The sequence below is a fragment of the Phyllobates terribilis genome, unplaced genomic scaffold (assembly GCF_046119375.1).
Source record: "Phyllobates terribilis strain yellow unplaced genomic scaffold, ASM4611937v1 Scaffold_311__1_contigs__length_2239622, whole genome shotgun sequence".
NCBI lineage: Eukaryota > Metazoa > Chordata > Amphibia > Anura > Dendrobatidae > Phyllobates > Phyllobates terribilis.
The window spans coordinates 53,263-71,475 of NW_027363071.1; the positions used below are offsets into that span (position 1 = coordinate 53,263).

General features: G+C 43.7%; 7 non-coding genes across 7 annotated transcripts; all 7 read left to right on the forward strand.

Moving 5' to 3' along the window:
- The first annotated feature begins 808 nt into the window (after positions 1-808).
- Positions 809-999, forward strand: LOC141221010 (U2 spliceosomal RNA). Its single transcript, XR_012289104.1, has one exon. It is a non-coding gene; the product is annotated as a U2 spliceosomal RNA (small nuclear RNA).
- A 1,115-nt stretch (positions 1,000-2,114) lies between these two features.
- On the forward strand, positions 2,115-2,305 carry LOC141221069 (U2 spliceosomal RNA). Its single transcript, XR_012289147.1, has one exon. It is a non-coding gene; the product is annotated as a U2 spliceosomal RNA (small nuclear RNA).
- Positions 2,306-3,420: 1,115 nt separating this feature from the next.
- Positions 3,421-3,611, forward strand: LOC141221070 (U2 spliceosomal RNA). Its single transcript, XR_012289148.1, has one exon. It is a non-coding gene; the product is annotated as a U2 spliceosomal RNA (small nuclear RNA).
- Positions 3,612-4,726: 1,115 nt separating this feature from the next.
- Positions 4,727-4,917, forward strand: LOC141221071 (U2 spliceosomal RNA). The gene has a single exon (XR_012289149.1). It is a non-coding gene; the product is annotated as a U2 spliceosomal RNA (small nuclear RNA).
- A 1,118-nt stretch (positions 4,918-6,035) lies between these two features.
- Positions 6,036-6,226, forward strand: LOC141221072 (U2 spliceosomal RNA). The gene has a single exon (XR_012289150.1). It is a non-coding gene; the product is annotated as a U2 spliceosomal RNA (small nuclear RNA).
- A 6,192-nt stretch (positions 6,227-12,418) lies between these two features.
- On the forward strand, positions 12,419-12,605 carry LOC141221043 (U2 spliceosomal RNA). Its single transcript, XR_012289133.1, has one exon. It is a non-coding gene; the product is annotated as a U2 spliceosomal RNA (small nuclear RNA).
- A 1,109-nt stretch (positions 12,606-13,714) lies between these two features.
- Positions 13,715-13,905, forward strand: LOC141221073 (U2 spliceosomal RNA). Its single transcript, XR_012289151.1, has one exon. It is a non-coding gene; the product is annotated as a U2 spliceosomal RNA (small nuclear RNA).
- The last annotated feature ends 4,308 nt before the right edge of the window (positions 13,906-18,213 follow it).

Sequence of the window (18,213 nt, forward strand, 5' to 3'; positions counted from 1 at the left end):
AGATAAGCTGCACAATATAATTGACCTTTCAGTATATTGTTGCACACACACCATCTATTTAGCAAATGCCCTTGTTATCAACAGCAGCCTTTTAAACTCACCTGAGCTAACAGGTATGTGCGCTGGTTACTCTGCTGCGCTTAAAATTTCTTTTTTGGTTTGCTACAATGCCTTTTCTGAAACGTTGTCTCCTTCTGCTGGAACACTGACTTCTTTCATTTAATGCCTGCAGACTATAAAAGAGAACCCAACCCAAAAAGTTTGGTTGATTAGTCTGTGGCATTCTGTTAAACTGTTGCTTATGGCGGTCTCTGTGAGCTTCTCAGCGACATTCAGCCAGCCAGGTATCCTGCCTGCAGTAGATGGAATGTGGCAATGGAACGCTGGCTGCGCGTGTCATAATAGGCTCTGAGCCTTTATATACCTGTGCACAGCAGCAGCCACCTTCAGTCTGCTGCTGGACAGCCAGCAGCAGCAGCAGCAGGAGAGGTATGTAATCAGGAGCCCTCCTGCTAAGGGTAGACAGCTGCTCGTTCCACCCCACCCCCCGCCTTAATTGGTTCTCCTCCCTTCCAACGGTGTTGAGGCGGGTGGGAACAGCAGGGGGTGAAGGTGCTGTGTTTAAAGAGGTGGAGTTATGCAGATCTAAAACGCGTGGATTGCAGCAGCAGCAAGCCGAAAAGTGCAGGCATGTAAGGGATCTAGAGGTTGACAACATGTCTTCTTAACGGGAGTCCAGGAGCTCATCTCCACAAATGGACTTTTCAGGATCCTTGGGTGGCTCCGTAGTTTGAAACCAATTCTGGTTATCGCTTCTCGGCCTTTTGGCTAAGATCAAGTGTAGTATCTGTTCTTATCAGTTTAATATCTGATACGTCCCCTATCTGGGGACCATATATTAAATGGATTTTTAGAACAGGGAGATGGAAAAAGAGCTTGCTCTGTCCACTCCACGCATTGACCTGGTATTTCAGTATCTCCAGGACCGGTGCACCCCTTCTTTAATGCAGTTTCTAAAATCAGAAAGAATTGAATTCAATGTTTTTTGTTCATTTTGCTTGTTTGTCGGATTTTGGGATGGACTCTTTGGCTTTGCTTTTCTTCTCCTCATTGGATTTTTCATGTTCAAAGTTGCAGAAGCCAGATTACAAGCTCATTTTGGTTCAACTTCAGCAACTGTGCATTGCATTGCCATGTAATGTGATGCAATGCTATCTTTCTAGCTCTCCCTTTTTACTTCCTTTTGGATAAACAGACATATTAGGCAAGCATTTTGGAGCTTTCACCTAAATAACTACAGGTGGTGAGATAAGCTGCACAATATAATTGACCTTTCAGTATATTGTTGCACACACACCATCTATTTAGCAAATGCCCTTGTTATCAACAGCAGCCTTTTAAACTCACCTGAGCTAACAGGTATGTGCGCTGGTTACTCTGCTGCGCTTAAAATTTCTTTTTTGGTTTGCTACAATGCCTTTTCTGAAACGTTGTCTCCTTCTGCTGGAACACTGACTTCTTTCATTTAATGCCTGCAGACTATAAAAGAGAACCCAACCCAAAAAGTTTGGTTGATTAGTCTGTGGCATTCTGTTAAACTGTTGCTTATGGCGGTCTCTGTGAGCTTCTCAGCGACATTCAGCCAGCCAGGTATCCTGCCTGCAGTAGATGGAATGTGGCAATGGAACGCTGGCTGCGCGTGTCATAATAGGCTCTGAGCCTTTATATACCTGTGCACAGCAGCAGCCACCTTCAGTCTGCTGCTGGACAGCCAGCAGCAGCAGCAGCAGGAGAGGTATGTAATCAGGAGCCCTCCTGCTAAGGGTAGACAGCTGCTCGTTCCACCCCACCCCCCGTCTTAATTGGTTCTCCTCCCTTCCAACGGTGTTGAGGCGGGTGGGAACAGCAGGGGGTGAAGGTGCTGTGTTTAAAGAGGTGGAGTTATGCAGATCTAAAACGCGTGGATTGCAGCAGCAGCAAGCCGAAAAGTGCAGGCATGTAAGGGATCTAGAGGTTGACAACATGTCTTCTTAACGGGAGTCCAGGAGCTCATCTCCACAAATGGACTTTTCAGGATCCTTGGGTGGCTCCTTAGTTTGAAACCAATTCTGGTTATCGCTTCTCGGCCTTTTGGCTAAGATCAAGTGTAGTATCTGTTCTTATCAGTTTAATATCTGATACGTCCCCTATCTGGGGACCATATATTAAATGGATTTTTAGAACAGGGAGATGGAAAAAGAGCTTGCTCTGTCCACTCCACGCATTGACCTGGTATTGCAGTATCTCCAGGACCGGTGCACCCCTTCTTTAATGCAGTTTCTAAAATCAGAAAGAATTGAATTCAATGTTTTTTGTTCATTTTGCTTGTTTGTCGGATTTTGGGATGGACTCTTTAGCTTTGCTTTTCTTCTCCTCATTGGATTTTTCATGTTCAAAGTTGCAGAAGCCAGATTACAAGCTCATTTTGGTTCAACTTCAGCAACTGTGCATTGCATTGCCATGTAATGTGATGCAATGCTATCTTTCTAGCTCTCCCTTTTTACTTCCTTTTGGATAAACAGACATATTAGGCAAGCATTTTGGAGCTTTCACCTAAATAACTACAGGTGGTGAGATAAGCTGCACAATATAATTGACCTTTCAGTATATTGTTGCACACACACCATCTATTTAGCAAATGCCCTTGTTATCAACAGCAGCCTTTTAAACTCACCTGAGCTAACAGGTATGTGCGCTGGTTACTCTGCTGCGCTTAAAATTTATTTTTTGGTTTGCTACAATGCCTTTTCTGAAACGTTGTCTCCTTCTGCTGGAACACTGACTTCTTTCATTTAATGCCTGCAGACTATAAAAGAGAACCCAACCCAAAAAGTTTGGTTGATTAGTCTGTGGCATTCTGTTAAACTGTTGCTTATGGCGGTCTCTGTGAGCTTCTCAGCGACATTCAGCCAGCCAGGTATCCTGCCTGCAGTAGATGGAATGTGGCAATGGAACGCTGGCTGCGCGTGTCATAATAGGCTCTGAGCCTTTATATACCTGTGCACAGCAGCAGCCACCTTCAGTCTGCTGCTGGACAGCCAGCAGCAGCAGCAGCAGGAGAGGTATGTAATCAGGAGCCCTCCTGCTAAGGGTAGACAGCTGCTCGTTCCACCCCACCCCCCGCCTTAATTGGTTCTCCTCCCTTCCAACGGTGTTGAGGCGGGTGGGAACAGCAGGGGGTGAAGGTGCTGTGTTTAAAGAGGTGGAGTTATGCAGATCTAAAACGCGTGGATTGCAGCAGCAGCAAGCCGAAAAGTGCAGGCATGTAAGGGATCTAGAGGTTGACAACATGTCTTCTTAACGGGAGTCCAGGAGCTCATCTCCACAAATGGACTTTTCAGGATCCTTGGGTGGCTCCGTAGTTTGAAACCAATTCTGGTTATCGCTTCTCGGCCTTTTGGCTAAGATCAAGTGTAGTATCTGTTCTTATCAGTTTAATATCTGATACGTCCCCTATCTGGGGACCATATATTAAATGGATTTTTAGAACAGGGAGATGGAAAAAGAGCTTGCTCTGTCCACTCCACGCATTGACCTGGTATTGCAGTATCTCCAGGACCGGTGCACCCCTTCTTTAATGCAGTTTCTAAAATCAGAAAGAATTGAATTCAATGTTTTTTGTTCATTTTGCTTGTTTGTCGGATTTTGGGATGGACTCTTTGGCTTTGCTTTTCTTCTCCTCATTGGATTTTTCATGTTCAAAGTTGCAGAAGCCAGATTACAAGCTCATTTTGGTTCAACTTCAGCAACTGTGCATTGCATTGCCATGTAATGTGATGCAATGCTATCTTTCTAGCTCTCCCTTTTTACTTCCTTTTGGATAAACAGACATATTAGGCAAGCATTTTGGAGCTTTCACCTAAATAACTACAGGTGGTGAGATAAGCTGCACAATATAATTGACCTTTCAGTATATTGTTGCACACACACCATCTATTTAGCAAATGCCCTTGTTATCAACAGCAGCCTTTTAAACTCACCTGAGCTAACAGGTATGTGCGCTGGTTACTCTGCTGCGCTTAAAATTTCTTTTTTGGTTTGCTACAATGCCTTTTCTGAAACGTTGTCTCCTTCTGCTGGAACACTGACTTCTTTCATTTAATGCCTGCAGACTATAAAAGAGAACCCAACCCAAAAAGTTTGGTTGATTAGTCTGTGGCATTCTGTTAAACTGTTGCTTATGGCGGTCTCTGTGAGCTTCTCAGCGACATTCAGCCAGCCAGGTATCCTGCCTGCAGTAGATGGAATGTGGCAATGGAACGCTGGCTGCGCGTGTCATAATAGGCTCTGAGCCTTTATATACCTGTGCACAGCAGCAGCCACCTTCAGTCTGCTGCTGGACAGCCAGCAGCAGCAGCAGCAGGAGAGGTATGTAATCAGGAGCCCTCCTGCTAAGGGTAGACAGCTGCTCGTTCCACCCCACCCCCCGCCTTAATTGGTTCTCCTCCCTTCCAACGGTGTTGAGGCGGGTGGGAACAGCAGGGGGTGAAGGTGCTGTGTTTAAAGAGGTGGAGTTATGCAGATCTAAAACGCGTGGATTGCAGCAGCAGCAAGCCGAAAAGTGCAGGCATGTAAGGGATCTAGAGGTTGACAACATGTCTTCTTAACGGGAGTCCAGGAGCTCATCTCCACAAATGGACTTTTCAGGATCCTTGGGTGGCTCCGTAGTTTGAAACCAATTCTGGTTATCGCTTCTCGGCCTTTTGGCTAAGATCAAGTGTAGTATCTGTTCTTATCAGTTTAATATCTGATACGTCCCCTATCTGGGGACCATATATTAAATGGATTTTTAGAACAGGGAGATGGAAAAAGAGCTTGCTCTGTCCACTCCACGCATTGACCTGGTATTGCAGTATCTCCAGGACCGGTGCACCCCTTCTTTAATGCAGTTTCTAAAATCAGAAAGAATTGAATTCAATGTTTTTTGTTCATTTTGCTTGTTTGTCGGATTTTGGGATGGACTCTTTGGCTTTGCTTTTCTTCTCCTCATTGGATTTTTCATGTTCAAAGTTGCAGAAGCCAGATTACAAGCTCATTTTGGTTCAACTTCAGCAACTGTGCATTGCATTGCCATGTAATGTGATGCAATGCTATCTTTCTAGCTCTCCCTTTTTACTTCCTTTTGGATAAACAGACATATTAGGCAAGCATTTTGGAGCTTTCACCTAAATAACTACAGGTGGTGAGATAAGCTGCACAATATAATTGACCTTTCAGTATATTGTTGCACACACACCATCTATTTAGCAAATGCCCTTGTTATCAACAGCAGCCTTTTAAACTCACCTGAGCTAACAGGTATGTGCGCTGGTTACTCTGCTGCGCTTAAAATTTCTTTTTTGGTTTGCTACAATGCCTTTTCTGAAACGTTGTCTCCTTCTGCTGGAACACTGACTTCTTTCATTTAATGCCTGCAGACTATAAAAGAGAACCCAACCCAAAAAGTTTGGTTGATTAGTCTGTGGCATTCTGTTAAACTGTTGCTTATGGCGGTCTCTGTGAGCTTCTCAGCGACATTCAGCCAGCCAGGTATCCTGCCTGCAGTAGATGGAATGTGGCAATGGAACGCTGGCTGCGCGTGTCATAATAGGCTCTGAGCCTTTATATACCTGTGCACAGCAGCAGCCACCTTCAGTCTGCTGCTGGACAGCCAGCAGCAGCAGCAGCAGCAGGAGAGGTATGTAATCAGGAGCCCTCCTGCTAAGGGTAGACAGCTGCTCGTTCCACCCCACCCCCCGCCTTAATTGGTTCTCCTCCCTTCCAACGGTGTTGAGGCGGGTGGGAACAGCAGGGGGTGAAGGTGCTGTGTTTAAAGAGGTGGAGTTATGCAGATCTAAAACGCGTGGATTGCAGCAGCAGCAAGCCGAAAAGTGCAGGCATGTAAGGGATCTAGAGGTTGACAACATGTCTTCTTAACGGGAGTCCAGGAGCTCATCTCCACAAATGGACTTTTCAGGATCCTTGGGTGGCTCCGTAGTTTGAAACCAATTCTGGTTATCGCTTCTCGGCCTTTTGGCTAAGATCAAGTGTAGTATCTGTTCTTATCAGTTTAATATCTGATACGTCCCCTATCTGGGGACCATATATTAAATGGATTTTTAGAACAGGGAGATGGAAAAAGAGCTTGCTCTGTCCACTCCACGCATTGACCTGGTATTGCAGTATCTCCAGGACCGGTGCACCCCTTCTTTAATGCAGTTTCTAAAATCAGAAAGAATTGAATTCAAAGTTTTTTGTTCATTTTGCTTGTTTGTCGGATTTTGGTATGGACTCTTTGGCTTTGCTTTTCTTCTCCTCATTGGATTTTTCATGTTCAAAGTTGCAGAAGCCAGATTACAAGCTCATTTTGGTTCAACTTCAGCAACTGTGCATTGCATTGCCATGTAATATGATGCAATGCTATCTTTCTAGCTCTCCCTTTTTACTTCCTTTTGGATAAACAGACATATTAGGCAAGCATTTTGGAGCTTTCACCTAAATAACTACAGGTGGTGAGATAAGCTGCACAATATAATTGACCTTTCAGTATATTGTTGCACACACACCATCTATTTAGCAAATGCCCTTGTTATCAACAGCAGCCTTTTAAACTCACCTGAGCTAACAGGTATGTGCGCTGGTTACTCTGCTGCGCTTAAAATTTCTTTTTTGGTTTGCTACAATGCCTTTTCTGAAACGTTGTCTCCTTCTGCTGGAACACTGACTTCTTTCATTTAATGCCTGCAGACTATAAAAGAGAACCCAACCCAAAAAGTTTGGTTGATTAGTCTGTGGCATTCTGTTAAACTGTTGCTTATGGCGGTCTCTGTGAGCTTCTCAGCGACATTCAGCCAGCCAGGTATCCTGCCTGCAGTAGATGGAATGTGGCAATGGAACGCTGGCTGCGCGTGTCATAATAGGCTCTGAGCCTTTATATACCTGTGCACAGCAGCAGCCACCTTCAGTCTGCTGCTGGACAGCCAGCAGCAGCAGCAGCAGGAGAGGTATGTAATCAGGAGCCCTCCTGCTAAGGGTAGACAGCTGCTCGTTCCACCCCACCCCCCGCCTTAATTGGTTCTCCTCCCTTCCAACGGTGTTGAGGCGGGTGGGAACAGCAGGGGGTGAAGGTGCTGTGTTTAAAGAGGTGGAGTTATGCAGATCTAAAACGCGTGGATTGCAGCAGCAGCAAGCCGAAAAGTGCAGGCATGTAAGGGATCTAGAGGTTGACAACATGTCTTCTTAACGGGAGTCCAGGAGCTCATCTCCACAAATGGACTTTTCAGGATCCTTGGGTGGCTCCGTAGTTTGAAACCAATTCTGGTTATCGCTTCTCGGCCTTTTGGCTCAGATCTGTAATGGGTCTAGTCATTTGGCTGTCTGTGCGTTAACTCTTGGCCCTGTGGCATCGCCATTTTATGGCTTAAGCCACTTGCTGCTATAAGGAGTTGGCCAGTAGACACGACTAGCGATAATGGGACGCATTCGATACGCTGGGCCCGGTGAGGCTCGAGTGAAGTTTGGAATCCAGATTGATGTGGAAGAAGGCAAAGAAGGAATCTTTACCCTCAGCTTCGTGGTGAAGGAGATTTTGTTTGGACTCCTTGAAGTGAAGAAGGAAGAAATCTTGTGCCTCCAGCAATTCAAAAGCAAGTATAATCTTGTATTTACTTCTATGGCTGTTTGCAACAATTTCTATGATTGTTTGAAAAAGAATCTGGACAATCAATATTTGGATGGGCTGACTTTTGTCATCTTGTATTGCTCCAAAGAGGTACCTCTGACTGTTTTCATGTACAACCCACATGTGGACTTGGCTTTGATTTATGCCTTTCTAAATAGGCACTGCTATATTACCAAGGTGGCAGTAAAAGTCATGAATGAGGAGGAACTATGGACCGGTAAATATCGTTTCATGGTCAAGTTCCGGGAAAGTCCTGATGAACCAGGGGGTATACATTATCCTCCATCAAATTTTTCCATTGGGAGTGAGCGGGGTTACCTGTTCTTCCCCAATGCGCCCAGGTTTTGTCGTCATTGTAGGAGGTATGGCCATACTCAGGAAGCATGCGACATCAGACAGATTATTTGCAGGAAGTGCAATGAGGTGGGTCATTCTTCCAATAATTGCAAAAATGAAATAGTCTGTAACCTCTGCGGAGAGAAGGGGCATGCCTTCAGAGACTGTATATTCCATCCTGGTTCATATGCGGGGGCAGCGGGAAGGGGAAGGAGAAGAAATGAATCTCCTGCACCCACAGCTACAACTCCGACTGCTCCAACTCCGACTGCTCCGATATCTACTCTGGCTTTCCTGGATGAGGAGGAGGCTCGGGTTGCTTTTCCAGAACTGGTTCGTGTGAATGTAAGAGGAAATATGGAGCTGGCACCTGAGCCACCGGTGCAGAGGGCCGCGTCTGTGGCTTCAGATGTCAGTGAGTCTGAGACGATAACTGATGATCGCATAGGCATGGAAGTGGCCCCGGTGGAGGATCTGGAGGCTGAAATTCCAGACATGATGGTTACATTGCAGGGGGAAGAGGAGTCTGATCTGACCAGAACACCGCATGTGGCCTGGAGCGATGTCGTTTCTGACCTTGAGGAGGAGGGATGTCAGGGGGACTTTGACCCCCAGCGGCGGGATTATAGTTCAGATGAAGATGGAGGCGCTTCAGTGAAGAAAAAGAAGAAAACTGAACCATCCTTTTCCCCTTTAAGTGACTGCAGTGTGAGTCCAGCCCGGGTGTACCCTACTGCATCCGATCCCCAAGATGTGTCTTTTTTGGGGGAAGGCACAAACTACGATATCTGCACGTCCAGCGTCCTACCCCCAGAAGGGTTAGGATGATGTACAGGTGGGCATGTTGTCGTGACCTGCCACATCAAATTAATAGATGGGTGCCCAAGTTGCTCTCAGCATCTTGTCGCTAAATGTTCGGCTGATTAAATCTGAGTCGAGAAGAGTGGCAATTTTGGACTACTTGAGCAACTTGGATGCGGACGTATACTGTGTGCAGGAGTGTGCGATCTCCGATCCCTTAAGTGAAAATGCATGGCCTTTAGGTCAAAGTGTGTGGTCTGGTTCTGTATGTAATAAAAATTGTGGGGTAGGTGTTTTGGTGAAGGGTTATAGTGTTAAGATAGAAAGTTACATGGTGGTGGAGGCGGGGAGGTGTGTAATATGTGAGTTAAATTGTAGGGGGTGGAGGGTTAGGGTGGTAAATATGTATGCACCAATAGATAAAGGGGAGAGGCTGGAAATTTTTGAGAAATTATGTTTTTTTTTATCTGGCAAAATGCCAATAATTTTTGTTGGAGATTTCAATTGTGTGACGGAGGGGGATAAGATGGATGTTACAGGTAAAAGACTCAAGAGTCTTGTGGCGGATTTTTCCTTACAGGATGCTGCGGAAGTTTTTTTAGGTAATCCACCTCCTGCGACCTATAAGGCCGACAGGGGAGGCATAGAGTCTAGAATAGACCGTATCTTCTTTTCTTCACAAAATGTTATTTGTAGGAATTTCCAGCAGGAAGATGTTCCCTTCTCTGACCATGTGTGTTTGAGGGCACGTCTAGAAGGTAAGATTTCCTTTGTATATGGTGGTGGCGTGTGGAAACTTAATGTGCGTTTGCTGGAAGATAATAGGATCATGCGTGATTTTAGGCGAATGTATGTTAGGTGGAGGGATAAAAAAAGTGATTACAGGAATGTGCTTGAGTGGTGGGACTGGATGAAGAGTGAGATTGTTTTTTTCTTTAGAAAAAGGGGCAGGAGGAAAGCAGCAATGAATAGAGCAAAATTTAATGATTTAAGCTCTAGACTGGAGTGGCTGAGGAAGTTAAGGATGATTGGAGTGGATGTGGATGTTTTGATGTGTCAAGTGAAAGAAGAGATTAAGAAATATATTGAGGGTAAAGGGAAAGAAATTATTTACCGTTCTAAGATTGAACATTTGGAGAAAAATGAGAAATGCACAAGGTTTTTTTTCAAAAAAGTTTTTGGGAAGAAAGTAGATATGGATGAGGTGGTGAATGGCGATGGGGTGTGTGTGAGTGGGAAGGATGTGATGCAGGAGGTGGTGTTGTTTTATAAGGAGTTGTATGGGGAAAAATGGGTTGATGATAGGATGTTGACTGATGCTTTGGGGTGTTTAGAAGGTTGTTTGGGTGAGGATGAACGTGAAATATTGGATGATGTAATTGTGTTGGATGAAGTTAAAAAAGTGGTGATGTCTGCGAGTAAGAATAAAACACCTGGGAAGGATGGACTGCCCGTGGAGTTATATGTTAAGGAATGGGACACGATGGGAAATGACTTATTGGAGGTGTGCCAGTATATGTTCACGGAGAATATGTTGAGTGAATCTATGAGAGATGGGGTGGTGGTTTTGGTTCATAAGAAAGGTGATAAAAAGGATTTGGGGAATTGGAGGCCAATCACCCTTTTGAATGCAGACTATAAGGTGTTTAGTAAATTGTTGGCTAGCCGGATGCGGGAAGTGATTGGCGGTGTGGTGGATGAAGATCAAGTGTGTGCAGTGCCTGGGAGAAGTATGACTGAAAATTTGGTGTTGTTGCGTGATGTGATTGGGGATTGTATGAGTCGTAAGCAGAAATGTTTGTTGTTTTCGGTTGATTTTGAAAAAGCTTTTGACCGTGTGTCACATAGCTTTATGTTTAAGGTTTTGTCTAAGATGGGTTATTCCAGGAATTTTGTAAACTGTGTTAGGAGTTTGTATTGTAATGTTTCAAGTGAATTTTTGGTGAATGGGTGGTTGAGTGAGAAAGTGAGAATTAAATCAGGAGTGCGTCAGGGGTGCCCTATGTCCCCTTTTTTGTTTATTAGTGTGATTGAAGTGTTGATGTGTATGGTTAGGAAGGATAAGGTTATGAGAGGTGTGATGATTCCTGGGAGTAATGGAAAGGATGTGAGAATTCTAGGTTACATGGATGATGTAGTGATTGTGAGTGGGAATATGGCTGCGATGAGTAGGGCAAGGTTGATATTAAGTTTGTTTTGTAGTGTCTCAGCTTTTAAGGTCAATTGGACTAAGAGTTCCTTTAAATGTTTTGGTGAGAGGAATGTACGGATGGATGGTGTGAGGTGTGAGGATGGTGCAATAAAGGTGCTTGTGATTAAGTTTAATGATGATTTGAAAGGAAATGAGAGTTGGGAACATTGTGGGGTGAGAGTGGTGCGCAAGTTGAATTTTTGGCGAATGAGAGAATTAACTCTGACTGGGAAAGTTCTGATTATTAAGGCGGTTATTTTGCCTATTTTGTTGTTTGTTGCGAATGTATATCCTGCTGCTTTTAAGAAAATTAGGAAAACTGAGAAATTCATCTTTAATTTTCTTTGGGGAAGTCGCATGGAGAAATTGAAACGGGAATATGTCTATAAGTTATGTGTAAATGGTGGTTTGGATTTTCCAAATATTGATTTCTTTTTAGGGATTAGTTACGTGAAAATGGTGGTGGTGGTTCTAGGGAAAAGTAATAAGTGTGCTTATATGATGAAGTATTCGGCTGGATGGATGCTTTATGGCTTAAAGTGGGTCAAAAGGGATGCTAGAGTGCCTGTTGCTTTTAAGTGTCCTGTATGGTATGGTTGTGTTGAGAAATTTGTAAGGAAGTATGATTTGTTGTCCGTTAACATGAGTGATTTTAGGCAAAAGAAGAAAGTCATTAGGATGGTGCGTGAGCGTGAGGTGGTATGTAATATCAATGGGTTGAGAGGGGAGGAAGTAACCGAGATGTGGAGAAAATTAAGTATAAATGGTGTGACTAACAGACAGAGAGATATCGCTTGGATGATATTGCATGACATTTTGCCTGTTAGAGATGTGCAAAAGAAGAGGGATTTAGTTAAATCTGAGGTATGCCCGAGGGATGGATGTGGTTTGAGAGAGCATGTTAGACATATGGTATGGGATTGTGATTTTGCATATGATGTATGGAAGGGTATAGGGGGACTTTGCAAGGAATTGGTGGGTGTAAAGTATGTAAATTGGAAACTTGCTATGTTTGGGATGGGTGCATGTAGTAGAATTAAGGATAGGATTTTATGGTTGTTGGTGGTGTGTGTAATTGAAAGTTTGTGGGATGCGAGGAATTTGTTAGTTTTTAAAAGGAAGAAAATGTCAGTTAATGAATGTTTGAGATTGATTCTGTCACGTATGTATGTAATATACCTCTGGGATCAGGAACGTGGAAGTATTATAGATGCTGAAGGGATCTGGAAGTTTAAAAAGTGGAGGTTTTTGGTAAAGTTTAATTAGTAGTGTATAATGTACCTGATGATAAGGTTTGGTTTTATTTTTGATTATATACCAAGTGTGATGAAAGGCTAAGTGTCAATGAAAGGCTTTTGTAAGTCGATTTGATTGAGCTTATGCTCCGGCCTATCTGATTTGGAAAAAAAAAAAAAAAAAAAAAAATCTGTTCTTATCAGTTTAATATCTGATACGTCCCCTATCTGGGGACCATATATTAAATGGATTTTTAGAACAGGGAGATGGAAAAAGAGCTTGCTCTGTCCACTCCACGCATTGACCTGGTATTGCAGTATCTCCAGGACCGGTGCACCCCTTCTTTAATGCAGTTTCTAAAATCAGAAAGAATTGAATTCAATGTTTTTTGTTCATTTTGCTTGTTTGTCGGATTTTGGGATGGACTCTTTGGCTTTGCTTTTCTTCTCCTCATTGGATTTTTCATGTTCAAAGTTGCAGAAGCCAGATTACAAGCTCATTTTGGTTCAACTTCAGCAACTGTGCATTGCATTGCCATGTAATGTGATGCAATGCTATCTTTCTAGCTCTCCCTTTTTACTTCCTTTTGGATAAACAGACATATTAGGCAAGCATTTTGGAGCTTTCACCTAAATAACTACAGGTGGTGAGATAAGCTGCACAATATAATTGACCTTTCAGTATATTGTTGCACACACACCATCTATTTAGCAAATGCCCTTGTTATCAACAGCAGCCTTTTAAACTCACCTGAGCTAACAGGTATGTGCGCTGGTTACTCTGCTGCGCTTAAAATTTCTTTTTTGGTTTGCTACAATGCCTTTTCTGAAACGTTGTCTCCTTCTGCTGGAACACTGACTTCTTTCATTTAATGCCTGCAGACTATAAAAGAGAACCCAACCCAAAAAGTTTGGTTGATTAGTCTGTGGCATTCTGTTAAACTGTTGCTTATGGCGGTCTCTGTGAGCTTCTCAGCGACATTCAGCCAGCCAGGTATCCTGCCTGCAGTAGATGGAATGTGGCAATGGAACGCTGGCTGCGCGTGTCATAATAGGCTCTGAGCCTTTATATACCTGTGCACAGCAGCAGCCACCTTCAGTCTGCTGCTGGACAGCCAGCAGCAGCAGGAGAGGTATGTAATCAGGAGCCCTCCTGCTAAGGGTAGACAGCTGCTCGTTCCACCCCACCCCCCGCCTTAATTGGTTCTCCTCCCTTCCAACGGTGTTGAGGCGGGTGGGAACAGCAGGGGGTGAAGGTGCTGTGTTTAAAGAGGTGGAGTTATGCAGATCTAAAACGCGTGGATTGCAGCAGCAGCAAGCCGAAAAGTGCAGGCATGTAAGGGATCTAGAGGTTGACAACATGTCTTCTTAACGGGAGTCCAGGAGCTCATCTCCACAAATGGACTTTTCAGGATCCTTGGGTGGCTCCGTAGTTTGAAACCAATTCTGGTTATCGCTTCTCGGCCTTTTGGCTAAGATCAAGTGTAGTATCTGTTCTTATCAGTTTAATATCTGATACGTCCCCTATCTGGGGACCATATATTAAATGGATTTTTAGAACAGGGAGATGGAAAAAGAGCTTGCTCTGTCCACTCCACGCATTGACCTGGTATTGCAGTATCTCCAGGACCGGTGCACCCCTTCTTTAATGCAGTTTCTAAAATCAGAAAGAATTGAATTCAATGTTTTTTGTTCATTTTGCTTGTTTGTCGGATTTTGGGATGGACTCTTTGGCTTTGCTTTTCTTCTCCTCATTGGATTTTTCATGTTCAAAGTTGCAGAAGCCAGATTACAAGCTCATTTTGGTTCAACTTCAGCAACTGTGCATTGCATTGCCATGTAATGTGATGCAATGCTATCTTTCTAGCTCTCCCTTTTTACTTCCTTTTGGATAAACAGACATATTAGGCAAGCATTTTGGAGCTTTCACCTAAATAACTACAGGTGGTGAGATAAGCTGCACAATATAATTGACCTTTCAGTATATTGTTGCACACACACCATCTATTTAGCAAATGCCCTTGTTATCAACAGCAGCCTTTTAACCCCTTAAGCCCCGCGGGTGGTTTGCACGTTAATGACCGGGCCAATTTTTACAATTCTGACCACTGTCACTTTATGAGGTAATTACTCTCGAACGCTTCAACGGATCCCCCTGATTCTGAGACTGTTTTTTCGTGACATATTGTACTTCATGATTGTGGAAAAATTTCTTCGATATCACTTGCGTTTATTTGTGAAAAAAACGGAAATTTGGCGAAAATTTTGAAAATTTTGCAATTTTCAAAATTTGAATTTTTAAGCCCTGAAATCAGAGCGATATGTCACACAAAAGAGTTAATAAATAACATTTCCCACATGTCTACTTTACATCAGCACAATTTTGGAACCAAAATTTTTTTTTGTTAGGGAGCTATAAGGGTTAAAAGTTGACCAGCGATTTCTCATTTTTCCAGCAAAATTTACAAAACCATTTTTTTAGGGACCACATCACATTTGAAGTCACTTTGAGAGGTCTTTATGACAGAAAATACCCAAAAGTGACACCATTCTAAAAACTGCACCCCTCAAGGTGCTCAAAACCACATTCAAGAACTTTATTAACCCTTCAGGTGCTTCACAGGAATTTTTTGAATGTGGAAGAAAAAAATGAACATTTAACTTTTTTCACAAAAATGTTAATTTAGACCCAATTTTTTTTATTTTCACAGGGGTAACAAGAAAAAATGGACCCCAAAATTTGTTGTGCAATTTCCCCTGGGCACGCAGATACCCAATATTTGGGGAAAAAATACTGTTTGGGCGCACGGCAGGGCTCGGAAGGGAAGGAGCGCTATTTGACTTTTTGATTGTAAAATTTGCTTGAATAATTAGCGGACGCCATGTTGTGTTTGGAGAGCCCATGTGTGCCCAAACTTTGGAGCTCCCCCACAAGTGACCCCATTTTGGAAACTAGACCCACCAAGGCACCTTTCTAGATGCATAGTGAGCACTTGGAACCCCCAGGTGCTTCACAAATTGATTCGTAACAATGAAAAAGTGAAAAAAAAAACACTTTTTCATTTTTATGAATCAATTTGTGAAGCACCTGAGTGTTCCAAGTGCTCACAATGCATCTAGATAGGTGCCTTGGGGGGTCTAGTTTCCAAAATGGGGTCACTTGTGGGGGAGCTCCAATGTTTGGGCACACAGCGGCTCTCCAAACGCAACATGGTGTCGCTAACAATTTGAGCCGATTTTCCGTTAAATTTGTTAGAGGACACCATGTTGCATTTAGAGAGTCCCTGTGTGCCCAAACATTGGAGCTCCCCCACAAGTGACTCCATTTTGGAAACTAGACCCCCCAAGGCACCTATCTAGATGCATAGTGAGCACTTGGAACCCCCAGGTGCTTCACAAATTGATTCGTAACAATGAAAAAGTGAAAAAAAAAACACTTTTTCATTTGTATGAATCAATTTGTGAAGCACCTGAGGGTTCCAAGTGCTCACTATGCATCTAGATAGGTGCCTTGGGTGGTCTAGTTTCCAAAATGGGGTCACTTGTTGGGGAGCTCCAATATTTGGGCACACAGCGGCTCTCTAAATGCAACATGGTGTCCGCTAACAAATTTAACGCAAAATCGGCTCAAATTGTTAGCGGACACCACATTGCGTTTGGAGAGCTTCTCTGTGCCCAAACTTTGGAGCTCCCCCACAAGTGACCCCATTTTGGAAACTAGACCCCCCAAGGCACCTTTCTAGATGCATAGTGAGCACTTGGAACCCCCAGGTGCTTCACAAATTGATTCGTAATAATTAAAAAGTGAAAAAAAAAAACACTTTTTCATTTTTACGAATCAATTTGTGAAGCACCTAGGGGTTCCAAGTGCTCACTATGCATCTAAATAGGTGCCTTGGGGGGTCTAGTTTCCAAAATGGGGTCACTTGTGGGGGAGCTCCAATGTTTGGGCACACAGGGACTCTCTAAATGCAACATGGTATCCGCTAACAAATTGAATGGAAAATCGGCTCAAATTGTTAGCGGACGCCACATTGCGTTTGGAGAGCCCCTCTGTGCCCAAACTTTGGAGCTCCCCCACAAGTGACCCCATTTTGGAAACTAGACCCCCCAAGGCACCTTTCTAGATGCATAGTGAGCACTTGGAACCCCCAGGTGCTTCACAAATTGATTCGTAATAATGAAAAAGTGAAAAAAAAAACACTTTTTCATTTTTACGAATTAATTTGTGAAGCACCTAGGGGTTCCAAGTGCTCACTATGCATCTAGATAGGTGCCTTGGGGGGTCTAGTTTCCAAAATGGGGTCACTTGTGGAGGAGCTCCAATGTTTGGGCACACAGGGACTCTCCAAATGCAACATGATATCCGCTAACAATTTGAGCCGACAATTTGTTAGCGGGTATCATGTTGCATTTGGAGAGTCCCTGTGTGCCCAAACATTGGAGCTCCCCCACAAGTGACCCCATTTTGGAAACTAGACCCCCCAAGGCACCTATCTAGATTCATAGTGAGCACTTGGAACCCCAGGTTCTTCACAAATTGATTCATAAAAATGAAAAAGTGTTTTTTTTTTCACTTTTTCATTTTTACGAATCAATTTGTGAAGCACCTGGGGGTTCCAAGTGCTCACTATGCATCTAGAAAGGTGCCTTGGGGGGTCTAGTTTCCAAAATGGGGTCACTTGTGGGGGAGCTCCAAAGTTTGGGCACAGAGGGGCTCTCCAAACGCAATGTGGTGTCCGCTAACAATTTGAGCCGATTTTCCATTCAATTTGTTAGCGGATACCATGTTGCATTTAGAGAGTCCCTGTGTGCCCAAACATTGGAGCTCCCCCACAAGTGACCCCATTTTGGAAACTAGACCCCCCAAGGCACCTATCTAGATTCATAGTGAGCACTTGGAACCCCAGGTGCTTCACAAATTGATTCATAAAAATGAAAAAGTGTTTTTTTTTTCACTTTTTCATTTTTACGAATCAATTTGTGAAGCACCTGGGGGTTCCAAGTGCTCACTATGCATCTAGAAAGGTGCCTTGGGGGGTCTAGTTTCCAAAATGGGGTCACTTGTGGGGGAGCTCCAAAGTTTGGGCACAGAGGGGCTCTCCAAACGCAATGTGGTGTCCGCTAACAATTTGAGCCGATTTTCCATTCAATTTGTTAGCGGATACCATGTTGCATTTAGAGAGTCCCTGTGTGCCCAAACATTGGAGCTCCCCCACAAGTGACCCCATTTTGGAAACTAGACCCCCCAAGGCACCTATCTAGATTCATAGTGAGCACTTGGAACCCCAGGTGCTTCACAAATTGATTCATAAAAATGAAAAAGTGTTTTATTTTCACTTTTTCATTTTTACGAATCAATTTGTGAAGCACATGGGGGTTCTAAGTGCTCACTATGCATCTAGATAGGTGCCTTGGGGGGTCTAGTTTCCAAAATGGGGTCACTTGTGGGGGAGCTCCAATGTTTGGACACACAGGGGCTCTCCAAACGCAACATGGCGTCCGCTAACAATTTGAGCCGATTTTCCATTCAATTTGTTAGCGGACACCATGTCGCGTTTGGAGAGCCCGTGATGTGCCTAAACAGTGGAGCTCCCCCACAATTGTCCCCATTTTGGAAACTATACCCCTCAAAGATTTTATTAAGGTGTATAGTGAACATTTTGAACCCAGAGGTACGGCACATTATTTGTTTACATTAGGTCATCATATTGAATAAGTTTTCATTATTCTTGAGCGCAAGTGCTCGCTACTTGAGTTTGCATCGGGTACTCAGGTATGCACCATGTACAGCGTGTGCTCGAGTGACATGCTCGAGTCCCTGCTCCGCATGTTTCACGGTTATTAGACACCCAAAAAAAAACATGCGGGGATCGCTCGTGCATGGCAGGCAATCCCCATAAAGTTTTTTGGCCGCGAAGCATATGGGGCAGAGACTCGAGCATGTCACT